At 44.8% G+C, this 12,776-nt stretch overlaps 1 pseudogene; it reads right to left on the bottom strand.

Annotated features, from left to right (window-relative positions):
- Positions 1-10,778: 10,778 nt before the first annotated feature.
- On the bottom strand, positions 10,779-12,554 carry LOC139070174 (uncharacterized; annotated as a pseudogene).
- Between the last annotated feature and the right edge of the window lie 222 nt (positions 12,555-12,776).

Below are 12,776 nucleotides of genomic sequence, written 5' to 3'. Positions count from 1 at the left end.
AGCATTTGAAAGTCCTGGAGTGGCCTAGCCAGTCTCCAGACCTCAACCCCATAGAAAATCTGTGGAGGGAGTTGAAAGTCTGTGTTGCTCGGCGACAGCCCCAAAACATCACTGCTCTCGAGAAGATCTGCATGGAGGAATGGGCCAAAATACCAGCTACTGTGTGTGCAAACCTGGTAAAGACCTATAGTAATCGTTTGACCTCTGTTATTGCCAACAAAGGTTATGTTACAAAGTATTGAGTTGAATTCTTGTTATTGACCAAATACTTATTTTCCACCCTGATTTACAAATAAATTCTTTAAAAATCCTGCCATGTGAATTCATGGATTTTTTTTCACATTCTGTCTCTCACAGTTGAAGTGTACCTATGATGTAAATTACTGACCTCTGTCATCATTTTAAGTGGGAGAACTTGCACAATCGGTGGCTGACTAAATACTTTTTTTGCCCCACTATATATATATATATATATATATATATATATATATATATATAATTTTGTGTGTGTTTGTGGTCTCGCCATATGGAAGCAAGTGTGCGAAAGATTCAGACTGCCTACAATAACGCTATGAGAACCTTACTCAATTTGCCAAGACGGTGTAGTGCGAGTAATTATTAGAACATGGATGACATACAAGACCACAGATGATCTCCCTCGATCAGGGGCTCTAAGCAAGATCTCACCCCGTAGGGTCAAAATGATCACAAGAACTGTGAGTAACCATCCCAGAACTACATGGGGGGACCTAGTGAATGACCTGCAGAGAGCTGGGACCAAAGTTACAAAGACTACCATCAGTAACACACTACGCTGCCAGAGACTGAAATTGTGTGGTGGCAGACATGTCCCCCTGCTTAAGCTAGTAGATGTGCAGACCATGGACGTAATTTTCACTTTAGAAGTGGGGGGGTGGGGGGTGGGTGGGGGGGGATCTTTACAGTATGCTCTAATGGGAAACAGGCTTCAACACAAACGGTTGTTTTCCGCTTGGCCCTAGAGCTCAACCAGTGTCAGTTTAATATAGCGTAATGTTGTTTTTGGATGGTAAAAAGTGCAGGGGTCAAACCTTGACTTTGGAAAAAGTGTGTGTGGGGGGGGGGGGGATGGGCATGCCCCCCCCCCCCCCACCCCCCAAATTACGTCCATGGTGCAGACCCATCTGAAGTTTGCCAGAGTGCATCTGGATGATCCAGAAGAGGATTGTGAGAATGTCATGTGGTCAGATGAAACCAAAATAGGACTTTGTGGTCGTGTTTGGAGGAGAAAGAATGCTGAGTTGCATCTAAAGAACACCATACCTACTGTAAAGCATGGGGGTGGAAACATTGCTTTGGTTGGGTCTTTGGGTCTGTTTTTCTGCAAGGGGACCAGAATGACTGATCCATGTAAAGCAGGGGTGCCCAATCCTGGTCCTGGAGGGCTGGTATCCAGCATGTTTTAGTTTTAACCCTGTTTCAGCACACATGATTTCAATCAGCAGGTAATTAACAGGCCTCTGTAGAGCACAATGAACTGCTGCACAGGCTTCAACCAATGAACCAAGCATGTTAAAGCAGAGAAACCACTAAAACTTGCTGGATACTGGGCATTGACGATTAAACATGGCAGAGTCTTTCGGCATGACAATAATCAAAAACACACTACCCAGGTAAGGAAGGAGTGGTGTAGTGACTATCAAGTCCCACTTTTAGTCACCCTCGGGTGCGGGTGGAGGCATTGACTCGCTTCAACACTATTGTCCCGGCAGAAAGCGGGTTTGGGTTTATTGTCCCATTTATTGAATATGTTGATGATCACAGTTATGCAGGGTCCAGAATGGCTATTTCTTATCAAGGTTTATGTACTTCGTCTTCGTCTTCCTCCGCTTATCCGGGTCCGGGTCGCGGGGGCAGCAACCCAATTAGGGAGCTCCAGGCCGTCCTCTCCCCGGCCTTGTCCACCAGCTCCTCCGGCAGGACCCCAAGGCGTTCCCGGACCAGATTGGAGATGTAACCTCTCCAACGTGTCCTGGGTCGACCCGGGGGCCTTCTGCCGGCAGGACATGCCCGAAACACCTCCCCGGGGAGGCGTCCAGGAGGCATCCTGACCAGATGCCCAAACCACCTCAACTGGCTCCTTTCGATCCGGAGGAGCAGCGGTTCTACTCCGAGTCCCTCCCGAATGTCCGAGCTCCTCACCCTATCTCTAAGGCTGAGCCCGGCCACCCTACGGAGGAAACTCATTTCGGCCGCTTGTATCCGCGATCTCGTTCTTTCGGTCATTACCCAAAGCTCATGACCATAGGTGAGGATTGGGACGTAGATCGACCGGTAAATCGAGAGCCTGGCTTTCTGGCTCAGCTCCCTCTTCCTCACGACAGATCGGCTCAGCGTCCGCATCACTGCAGACGCCGAACCAATCCGCCTGTCGATCTCCCGATCCCTCCTACCCTCACTCGTGAACAAGACCCCGAGATACTTAAACTCCTCCACTTGAGGTAGGACCTCTCCCCCGACCCGAAGGTGGCAAGCCACCCTTTTCCGGTCGAGAACCATGGTCTCAGATTTGGAGGTGCTGATCCTCATCCCAGCCGCTTCACATTCGGCCGCGAACCTACCCAGCAAGAGCTGAAGGTCAGAGCTGGATGAAGCTAGGAGGACCACATCATCCGCAAAAAGCAGAGACGAGATTCTCCTGCCACCAAACTCGACACACTCCACACCACGGCTGCGTCTAGAAATTCTGTCCATAAAAGTGATGAACAGAACCGGTGACAAAGGGCAGCCCTGGCGGAGTCCAACCCTCACTGGGAACAGGTCCGACTTACTACCGGCTATGCGGACCAAAACTCACGCTCCTCTGGTAAAGGGACTGAATGGCCCTTAACAGAAAGCCACCCACCCCATACTCCTGGAGCGTCCCCCACAGGATGCCCCTGGGGACACGGTCATAAGCCTTCTCCAAATCCACAAAGCACATGTGGATTGCTTGGGCAAACTCCCATGCCCCCTCTATCACCCTTGCAAGGGTATAGAGCTGGTCCACAGTTCCACGGCCAGGACGAAAACCACATTGCTCCTCCTCTATCTGAGATTCAACTATCGATCGGACCCTCCTCTCCAGTACCTTGGCGTAGACCTTTCCAGGGAGGCTGAGGAGTGTGATCCCCCTATAGTTGGAACACACCCTCAGGTCACCCTTCTTAAAGATGGGGACCACCACCCCGGTCTGCCACTCCCTAGGAACTGCCCCCGATGACCACGCAATGTTGTAGAGACGTGTCAACCATGACAGCCCTACAACATCCATAGCCTTGAGATACCCAGGACGAACCTCATCCGCCCCCGGGGCTCCGCCGCTGTGTAGTTGTTTGACTACCTCAGCAACTTCTGCCCCCGAGATCGGACAGTCCATCCCCAGGCCTCCCAGCTCTGGTTCCTCCTCGGAATGCGCATTGGTGGGATTGAGGAGCTCCTCAAAGTATTCCTTCCACCGTCCGACTATAGCCTCAGTTGACGTCAGCAGCTCCCCATCCCCACTGTAAACAGTGTGAGCGAGTTGCTGCCTTCCTCTCCTGAGGCGCCGGACAGTTTGCCAGAACCTCTTTGGAGCCGATCGATAGTCTTTCTCCATGGCCTCACCAAACTCCTCCCACGCCCGAGATTTTGCCTCGGCAACTGCCACTGCTGCACCCCGCTTGGCTATCCGGTACCTGTCTGCTGCCTCCGGAGACCCACAGACCAGCCACACCCTGTAGGCCTCCTTCTTCAGCCTGACGGCTCCCCGAACCTCTGGTGTCCACCAGCGGGTACGGGGGTTGCCACCACGACTGGCACCGGCCACCATACGACCACAGCTAGCAACAGCCGCCTCGACAATCGCAGAGTGGAACAAGGCCCACTCGGACTCAATGTCCCCCACTGCTCTCGGGACGTGGTCAAAGCTCTGCCGGAGGTGGGAGTTGAAGACCGTCTTGACAGGTTCTTCTGCCAGGCGTTCCCAGCAGACCCTCACTATGCGTTTGGGTCTGCCAGGTCTACGCGGCATGTTCCCTTGCCATCTGATCCAACTCACCACCAGGTGGTGATCAGTTGACAGCTCCGCCCCTCTCTTCACTCGGGTGTCCAAAACATACGGCCGCAGGTCAGATGATACGACTACAAAATCTATCATCGACCTGTGACCTAGGCTGCCCTGGTACCAAGTGTACCGATGGGCATCCTTATGTTCGAACATGGTGTTCGTTATGGCCAAACTGCGGCTTGCACAGAAGTCCAATAACAAAACACCGCTCGAGTTCAGATTAGGTGGGCCGTTCCTCCCAATCACACCCCTCCAGGTCAAGCTGTCATTGCCCACGTGAGCATTGAAGTCCCCCAGCAGGACAATGGAGTCCCCTGATGGAGCACTATCTAGCACTCGTCCCAGGGACTCCAAAAAGGGTGGGTACTCTGAACTGATATTTGGCCCATAAGCACAAACAACAGTCAGGACCCGTTCCCCGACCCGAAGGCGCAAGGAAGCTACCCTCTTGTCCCCCGGGGTAAACCCCAACACACAGGCAGAGAGTCTCGGGGCTAACAAAAAGCCAACCCCAGCCCTCCGCCTCTCACCCGGAGCAACTCCAGCAAAGTAGAGTGTCCAACCCCTCTCCAGGTCTCGGGTTCCAGAGCCAATGCAATGTGTCGAGGTGAGTCCGACTATATCTAGCCGGTACCGCTCAACCTCTGCCACAAGCTCCGGCTCCTTCCCCGCCAGCGAGGTGACGTTCCATGTCCCAAAAACTAGTTTTCTTGTCCGGGGATTGGACCGCCAAGGCTCCCGCCTTGGTCTGCCACCCGATTCGCATTGCACCGGACCCTTCATGTTCCTCCTGCGGGTGGTGGGTCCACAGTTGGACGAGCCCATGTATCCGGTTCGGGCTGGGCCCGGCCGGGCCCCATGGGCGAAAGCCCGGCCACCAGGCGCTCGCTCACGGGCCCCAACCCCAGGCTTGGCTCCAGGGTGGGACCCCGGTAACCCTCCGGGCCGGGTACTCCGACTCTTCGTTTTAACCGCCATGAAAGATCCTTCGAACCGTTCTTTGTCTCACCCTTCACCTAAGACCAATTTGTCATGGGAGACCCTACCAGGGGCACTAAGTGCCCCAGACAACATAGCTCCTAGTATCATTAGGGCACTCAAACTCCTCCACCACGATAAGGTGACGGTTCAAGGAGGAGAAGGTTTATGTAAATGATGAAAATCATAACGGCAAATTAGATGTGGCATATGAAACCAAACGAAGCGGTAAAAACCGTGTGACCTCCCGTCACCCAAAAAACGCCAATGCACTGCCACCTCAACACCTTTATAGGCTCCGCAGTGCCACCAGTGGTTAAATGAAATACAAACCACAGTGCAATAAACTGAAATGCACATAAAACATTATCAAAATAAACTTAGACCATAAGATAATCTAAAACAAAACAAGATTGGCTCCTACACACCGGCCCCAATTGTGTAGACAGCACAATTAAATAATAAAATAAGGAGCCAAAAAATGTCCCATGTAGTATCTTCTCTCATCTTATACAGCTGCTTGAAGAAGGCAGATCTTCGAGATGGGCCTCTCCAACTGTCCGGTCTTCATTTTCAGCTGAACTGCTCGAACAAGTCCATTTTTGTCAGGATAAGTGTTGATTATTCTTCCAAGAATCCAAGATCCACGAGGCGCAGTATGATCCATCACCACGACGACGTCTCCCACTGTGAAGTTTCTTTGAGGCTTAGACCATTTTTGTCTTTCTTGTAGCCAGGGGCGTAGCACCGAATTCTGGGCCCTAGGTACAAGTCTTCTAGGTGGGCCCCCATGCTCAATTACTTAATATCTCTCTTACACATTTTTTGTCATGCTATAAGACAAGACAATAAATATGATCTTAGTTTAACCTCTATATTGAGCAAATACAAATGCCAGCATAATAAAAGTGAAAAGCCCAGACTTCACATATAATTATTTTTATTTGCCAACAATGTGTTCAAACAAAAATCCTGGAATTTATTTTCCAGTAAATGCCCACTGACGGGTCTTCATGTTAGCAAAATCACTTATGAGATCTTTAAAGTCCAATCCTTTGGCTAATTGGCTTTCAATAGAAAGAAGAGCTAGGCTGTTCAGTCTATCCTGGGACATTGTTGATCTCAAATAATTTTTCACCAGTTTCAGTTTGCTAAAAGCCCGTTCACCCCCAGCAACAGTCACAGGTAGTGTGCAAAATATTCTCAGTCCAATACAAACTTCTCCAAAAATGCTCTGTAATTGCATCCTGTATGGCACTAAGCAGCTCAAGAGGAGACTGAATGTGTGGAAATGTGGCACCATATATTGTTCTCAGGTGTAGCATCTCATTCTCTAATTCAGCTGTGAGATCCTTGTAATATTTTCTCATCAGTGCCTGGCATGATATCTTCATCTGCTCTTCAGTCATGTCTGTCATGGTTCATGATGTTAAGCTTTGCTAATACTGATATATATTGATATATTAAATACATATGACATGAAATAAACCAGGTTCTCTCTGTGAATGTAATGTACTCTAAATTTTATAATCCCTGCATTATCAGCCAAATTATAAGATTGTCCGTTTTCAAGATCAAATATAAAGAAATTTAAAATAGGCTTAAAATATCTAACCAGGTCAATAACAATCCTCTAACACCAGTGTCATCATGCTATACGAAAAACAGTGGCAGCTTCTCATTCCTGAGATTACCACGAATCCATCGATACCAAGTTTGTCCTGGTCCATGACTGGGAAGGAGCTGAAATATCCACACAGAGTGAACCTGTTTTTACTGCGAGGTCCGCGAATTAATTGGCGGCGGCCGCCCGCGATAATAATTCTGATTAATATATATATATAAATTTATTAGTGTTATCACTGATAACAGTAATTAATTTATATTTGATCTTGATGGTGAAACTAAAGGCGTTTAACACTTTCTTTCTTCTTTCTTTCGGTCTTTATTTTGGTTTATAGCATTAACATAAATTTTTTTTTTCAAACAAAACAATATTAACAATTTGAATTTAAACCAAAAAAGGAATAGGCAGAAGCAAAGCGTATTTTAGCCTACCCTATTTTCCACCTAAGATACATAACCAATATACATTTCTTTTATTTTCCCCAATATAAATAACCACAATGAAAATTCATTAATGTCTATACTTACTTTTCATACCCTGTAAATATGTGACACTTTACACCTGCTTTAAACTTTAGTAAAGAAGTACATTTCTTCAAATCATCATCTAACTCATTCCACAATTTCACACCAAGAATGGAAACACATCTTGATTTCACATTAGTTCTGGCTTTTACACATTCAAACATAAATACACCTCTGAGATTATAATGATCATCTCTTGGTTTGAAATGAACTTTTATGCAATTTGGGATATTATCATTAACTACTTTATGAAGAATCTCTAAGATTTTTACTTTAATAATATCTCCTAATTTTAGCGTTTTAGTTTGAATAAATAGATAATGGGTTGGTTCGAGGTATCCCAATTTATTAACTATTTTAATCGCCTTTTTTTGTAATTTAAATACAGTCTCAACACATGTTTTACTGCATTTCCCCAAGCCTCTGCACAGTAAGACAAATAAGGCATAACTAAAGAGCTATAAATTAAAAACAAGGCTTTTTTATTTAGTACATCACTAGTTTTATAAAGTATAGCAATAGATTTAGACACTTGCCGTTTGATATATTCAATGTGTGGTTTCCAACTGAGTTTACTATCAATAATCACACCTAGGAATTTAGTTTCATGTACTTGTTCAATTGGGACTCCATTTAAATACAGCTTAGCACCGTCATTGTCCCTTTTCCCTGAAAATATCATAAATTTGGTTTTATTTTCATTTAGTGATAGCTTGTTGTAATCAAACCATTTTTTAATTGAATCCAATTCGTTTTCAACCTCTTGTAATAATTTACTCATATCTTTTCCCATACAAATGAAATTTGTATCATCTGCAAACATAATAAATTTTAACCGAGACGATACAGAAAAGATGTCGTTCAGGTATAGGTTGAATAATTTCGGTCCGAGCACCGAGCCTTGCGGTACACCACATATTACTCTTTCAAGCTGTGAATCTATATCATTAACATTAACATATTGAAATCTACTGCTTAAATAACTTTCAAGCCATTGATTGGTTTTACCACGAAGACCATAGTATTCACATTTCTTGAGCAGGTATGTGTGATCAATTGTATCAAATGCCTTACTCAAGTCAATCAAGACAGCCACTACATTAAGTTTTTGATCCACTGCTGTTGCAATCTGCTCTACCAAATCCATAACTGCTAATGAGGTTGAACGATTCTTCCTAAACCCATACTGATGGTCATTTAAAAGATCAAACTTGTTGGTAAATGCTTCAAATCTAATTACAAAAAGTTTCTCAAGTATCTTTGAAAACTGTGGCAGTAAAGAGATAGGTCTATACTTACAAGCTAATCATTTGTCACCACTTTTATAAATAGGAATAACTCTGGCTATTTTCATTTGTTCAGGGACTGTGCCACTTGAAAATGATTTATTACAAATATAAGTAAAAGGTTCAATAATGCAATGGATAACCTCCTTGATGAGAGACATATCCATCCCATGAAAATCTAAGGACTTTTAACTTTTGAAACTATGTACCGCTTGGATCACATCACTTTGGCTTACACTGCTCAAAAACATTGTATTATTATTTTTATTTATTTCATGGTTAATGTCAACTTCTGGCAGCTTTTTAGCTAGATTAGGGCCAACATTCACAAAATATTTATTAAACTCATTTGCAATGTTCTTTCCATTTTTATTGTGAATATCTATACCTGCTTCTTTTGTATTTCTTATTAATTTATTTAACACATTCCATGTACCTTTAATATTATTTTTGTGTTTTAGGAAAAGCTGATCATAATATTCCTTTTTTTGCTTCCTTATTATTGTAGTTAATTTGTTTTTATATTCCTTATACCTTTTTTCTTTTTCCTTTGTTGGATTTTTTAGAAAATCCAGATACAGTGATTTCTTTTTCTGGCAAGCCCTTTCCAATCCCCTAACAATCCAGGGTGGGGACCTTTTTTTTAAGTTTTGCTTATGATATTTTAGAGGACAATGTCTATCATAAGCTCCCAAAAATGAACACTGAACACCTAACATGAATGCAGCTTCTGAGAGCTAGCTAATATCAGCTAAAACTGTGTTCTGCTGCTCACCTTCCTTCTTGAAGAACCTAGTCAATACTTGCTTCTGTTCAATTAACTTTTTCTCCTTCTCCTTCTTTTCTTTTCTTTTCTTTTCTTTTCTTTTCTGGAAGCCAGATTTCCCTTTCTTGGGAAAAGACATGACTGACTCTCCTGCCTCCAGCTCTGGCTGTCGGCATCTGCGATGTCTCATAGCTGTACATGCGGCCGTGCAGCCCCTGGCCGCTGGTGTGGACTAAACCACTTTGCACAATTTTTAAGGGGTGATAGATGCCTCAGAGATTATTCAGTTATTATTTTTAAGGCGAAATTCTGTTTCTTAACCTCTTTATCCAGGTAAAGGGACGTTTATTAAGACATTAAGTAAGTTGGGGGGAAAAAACAACAACAATAAAACATTTTTATTCAAAGCTGTCTCAGGGCCCCTCCCTGCAGTGGGCCCTGGGTAAACGGTACCCTTCCCCCCCCCAGTCCGACACCCCTGCTTGTAGCAAAGGTAAGTACTCTCTTGTCCACCTTTTCCAAAACAAGTCTGCCAGATACTGAACCTGCTTCCAGCGTTTTCTGATGCAGCAGTCTCTCTCTTCAAATACACCAGGAGCTAGAATAGGGTTCCCTTTGAGCAGCAGAATGTGATTTGGCGTAAGAGCTTCCAGATCATTTGCCTCATCAGAGACTGTAATTATGGGGCGATCATTTAGAATGGCTTCCACTTCACACGAGAAGGTTTGTAGATTTTCATCGTCCAGTGACTGCTGTTGAAGGACAGAAAATAATACTTTTCGAACCATTCTAATAAGACGCTCCCAAACTCCTCCATGATGGGATGCAGCAGGTGGATTAAATGTCCAGTCAATCTCTGTCGAAAGCAGAAATTGATGAATCTTGTTCTGTTCCACTGATGCCAACGCCTCTCTCAGTTCACGTTCTGCAGCAATAAAATTTGTGCCATTGTCAGATCTCATTTGGCGCACTGGACCTTTTCGACATATAAAAGGTCTTATGGCATTGATGCAAGAATCAGTCGTTAGTGAGTGTGCCACCTCCAGATGTATAGCCCGGCTTGCCATGCAGGTAAAGATTACTCCATATCTTTTGACCATGGCACGTCCTCTTTTCACCTCTATGGGCCCAAAATAATCCTCACCTACGTTAGTGAATGGTGGCAAATCTGGACTGATGCGTCCTTCTGGCATATAAGACATTTTCTGCCAAGAGGGCTGTGCTCTTTGTCATTTACAAATAACACATTCAGAGATGATCTTCCTGCAAGCTGAGTTGGCACTAGTAATCCAGTATCTTTTTTAAGAGCTGATAGCATGTGGTTTCTTCCTGCATGCCCAAGCTGCTGGTGTATATGCTGCAAAATAAGCTTGGAAACATGTTGGTCTTTGGTGAGAATAGCAGGATGTTTCTGCTCCTGGGGTATACAACAGAAGCACCACTGTCCAAGGTGCTGATTTCTTCTTTGAATCCCTTTTGATTGACAGTACCAGATGATTGCACTTTCAGCTTTGAAGAGATCGTTCACTGACTATGTTGGTGTGCGAACACCTTCTCTGGCTCTGTTCATGTTTTCTTGTGCTTTCTCAGTGAAAGTCGATACATCGGCAGCAGGGAGTGAAGCCTCAAATTCTTTCCTTTTTTGACTAAGATCCAGCCTTTAGCTTGAGAAACAAAGCGACTGAAGTTTTCAGCTTTCTCCAACTTGAAAAATAATGAACGAACCTTGAAGTAGGATCATTGGCCTGTAAGCTGAAAACATTCACTATGACTTCACCTTTGACTTCTGGATCCTCTAAAGAAACAAGCTTTGGGTTAAAAACCTCTGGCCAGTCCTTTTCTGGCTTCTGAAGAAAGGCTGGACCTGTGATCCACCTTTGACAGGCCATGAAGTCATGTGCGGTAAGTCCTCTGGATGCTTCATCGGCTGGATTAAGCTGAGAAGCAACGTATCTCCACTGCCATACATCTGTAGCTTCCCTTATTGCAGCCACCCCATTTGCAACGAAGGTGTAAAATCGTTTGTTCTCATTGTGTATGTATTTCAGCAGCGTCTGACTGTCCGTCCAGAAGTATGAGTATGTTAAGTCAAGTAACAGTTCCTTTCTTAACATTCTGTCAACTTTCACAGCAAGCACAGCAGCGGTAAGTTCAAGGCGGGGAATTGTTGTTTTAATGGAGCAACTCTAGCCTTGCCCAGCATAAAGGCCAGATGCACATTTCCTTTCTCATCCTGCAGTCGTAGGTAAGACACTGTACCATAACCATGTTCACTGGCATCCGCAAAATGATGCAGTTGAGCTTGTAGTGGTTCTTCAAAGTTTTTTGGTTTAATACAGCGACTCACATTAAACTCTATTTTTTGCAGATCTTGAAGCCATGAAGTCCATTGCTGTGACATTGTCTGGGAGACAGGCTCATCCCAAGTCATTTTTCTCCTGCACATCTCCTGCAGCAATAACTTTGGTAACAAAGTGAATGGTGCCAGGAAACCCAGTGGATCATAGATGGAACTGACCATTGAGAGAATGCCACGTCTGGTGTGAGGTCTTTCTTCCATCACTAGTTGAAAGATAAAAGTGTCACTCTGCACACCAGCTTAGGCCAAGAGCCTTTTCTACAGGCAGACTATCCCATTCCAGATGTAGTTGTCTTGTTGAATTGGAACGTTTCTGTTCAGGAATGGACGATAGCACAGCACGACTTGTGCTTATCCACTTTGAAAGCTTAAATCCTCCTTTAGAACACAATTTAGTAAGATCTTCTGCCAGCTTTACTGCAGTTTCTTCCATGGCAACAGATTTTAGACAATCATCCACATAAAAGTTATTATAGACAGTGTCAGTCACTTCTTTATGAAATCCAATGTTGTCCGTAGCAGTTTGCCTCAGAGCATAATTGGCACAACTTGGCGATGATACAGCTCCGAAGAGGTGAACTGTCATCCGGTATTCCATTGGGCTGACAGACGTGTCTCCTAATGGCCACCACAGAAAGCGTAGAAAGTCCAGATGCTTTTCTGACACTATTACTTGATGGAACATGGCCTGGACATCTGTCATCAGAGCAATGTTTTCTTGCCTGAATCTGGTTAGAACACCGAAGAGAGAGTTGGTAAGGTCCGGCCCCTGTAGAAGCTGGCCATTCAATGAAGAGCCTTTGTAGCTTCCTCCACAGTCAAAAACCACTCTCAAAGTTTTTTTCCTTGGGTGATAGACACCGTGGTGTGGAAGATACCAGACTTTTCCTTCTTTGGGTTCCATCTGGTCAAGAGGTACCTTTTCTGCATAGCCTTTGTCGATAAGATCCATCATGAATGTTGTATATTCCTTTTTGTAGACTTTGTTCCTCTCAAACTTTCTTTTGAGGGTCTGAAGGTGTTGTGCCATAACACACCGGTAGAGCCCTGCACGGGCCTAAAATCTGAGCCCGTGTTCGGCCCGGCCCGAGGGAGTGGAGCCCCAGCCCGACCCGGTCCGAAAAGGTTTTCAGGATTCTCTGGCCCGACCCGAGCCTGACTTTTTTTTAA

Source organism: Nothobranchius furzeri, chromosome 5 (genome assembly GCF_043380555.1).
Source record: "Nothobranchius furzeri strain GRZ-AD chromosome 5, NfurGRZ-RIMD1, whole genome shotgun sequence".
In the NCBI taxonomy this organism is placed as follows: domain Eukaryota; kingdom Metazoa; phylum Chordata; class Actinopteri; order Cyprinodontiformes; family Nothobranchiidae; genus Nothobranchius; species Nothobranchius furzeri.
Note: the sequence above shows the minus strand (reverse complement) of the source record. Positions and strands in the feature narration are given on the sequence as shown.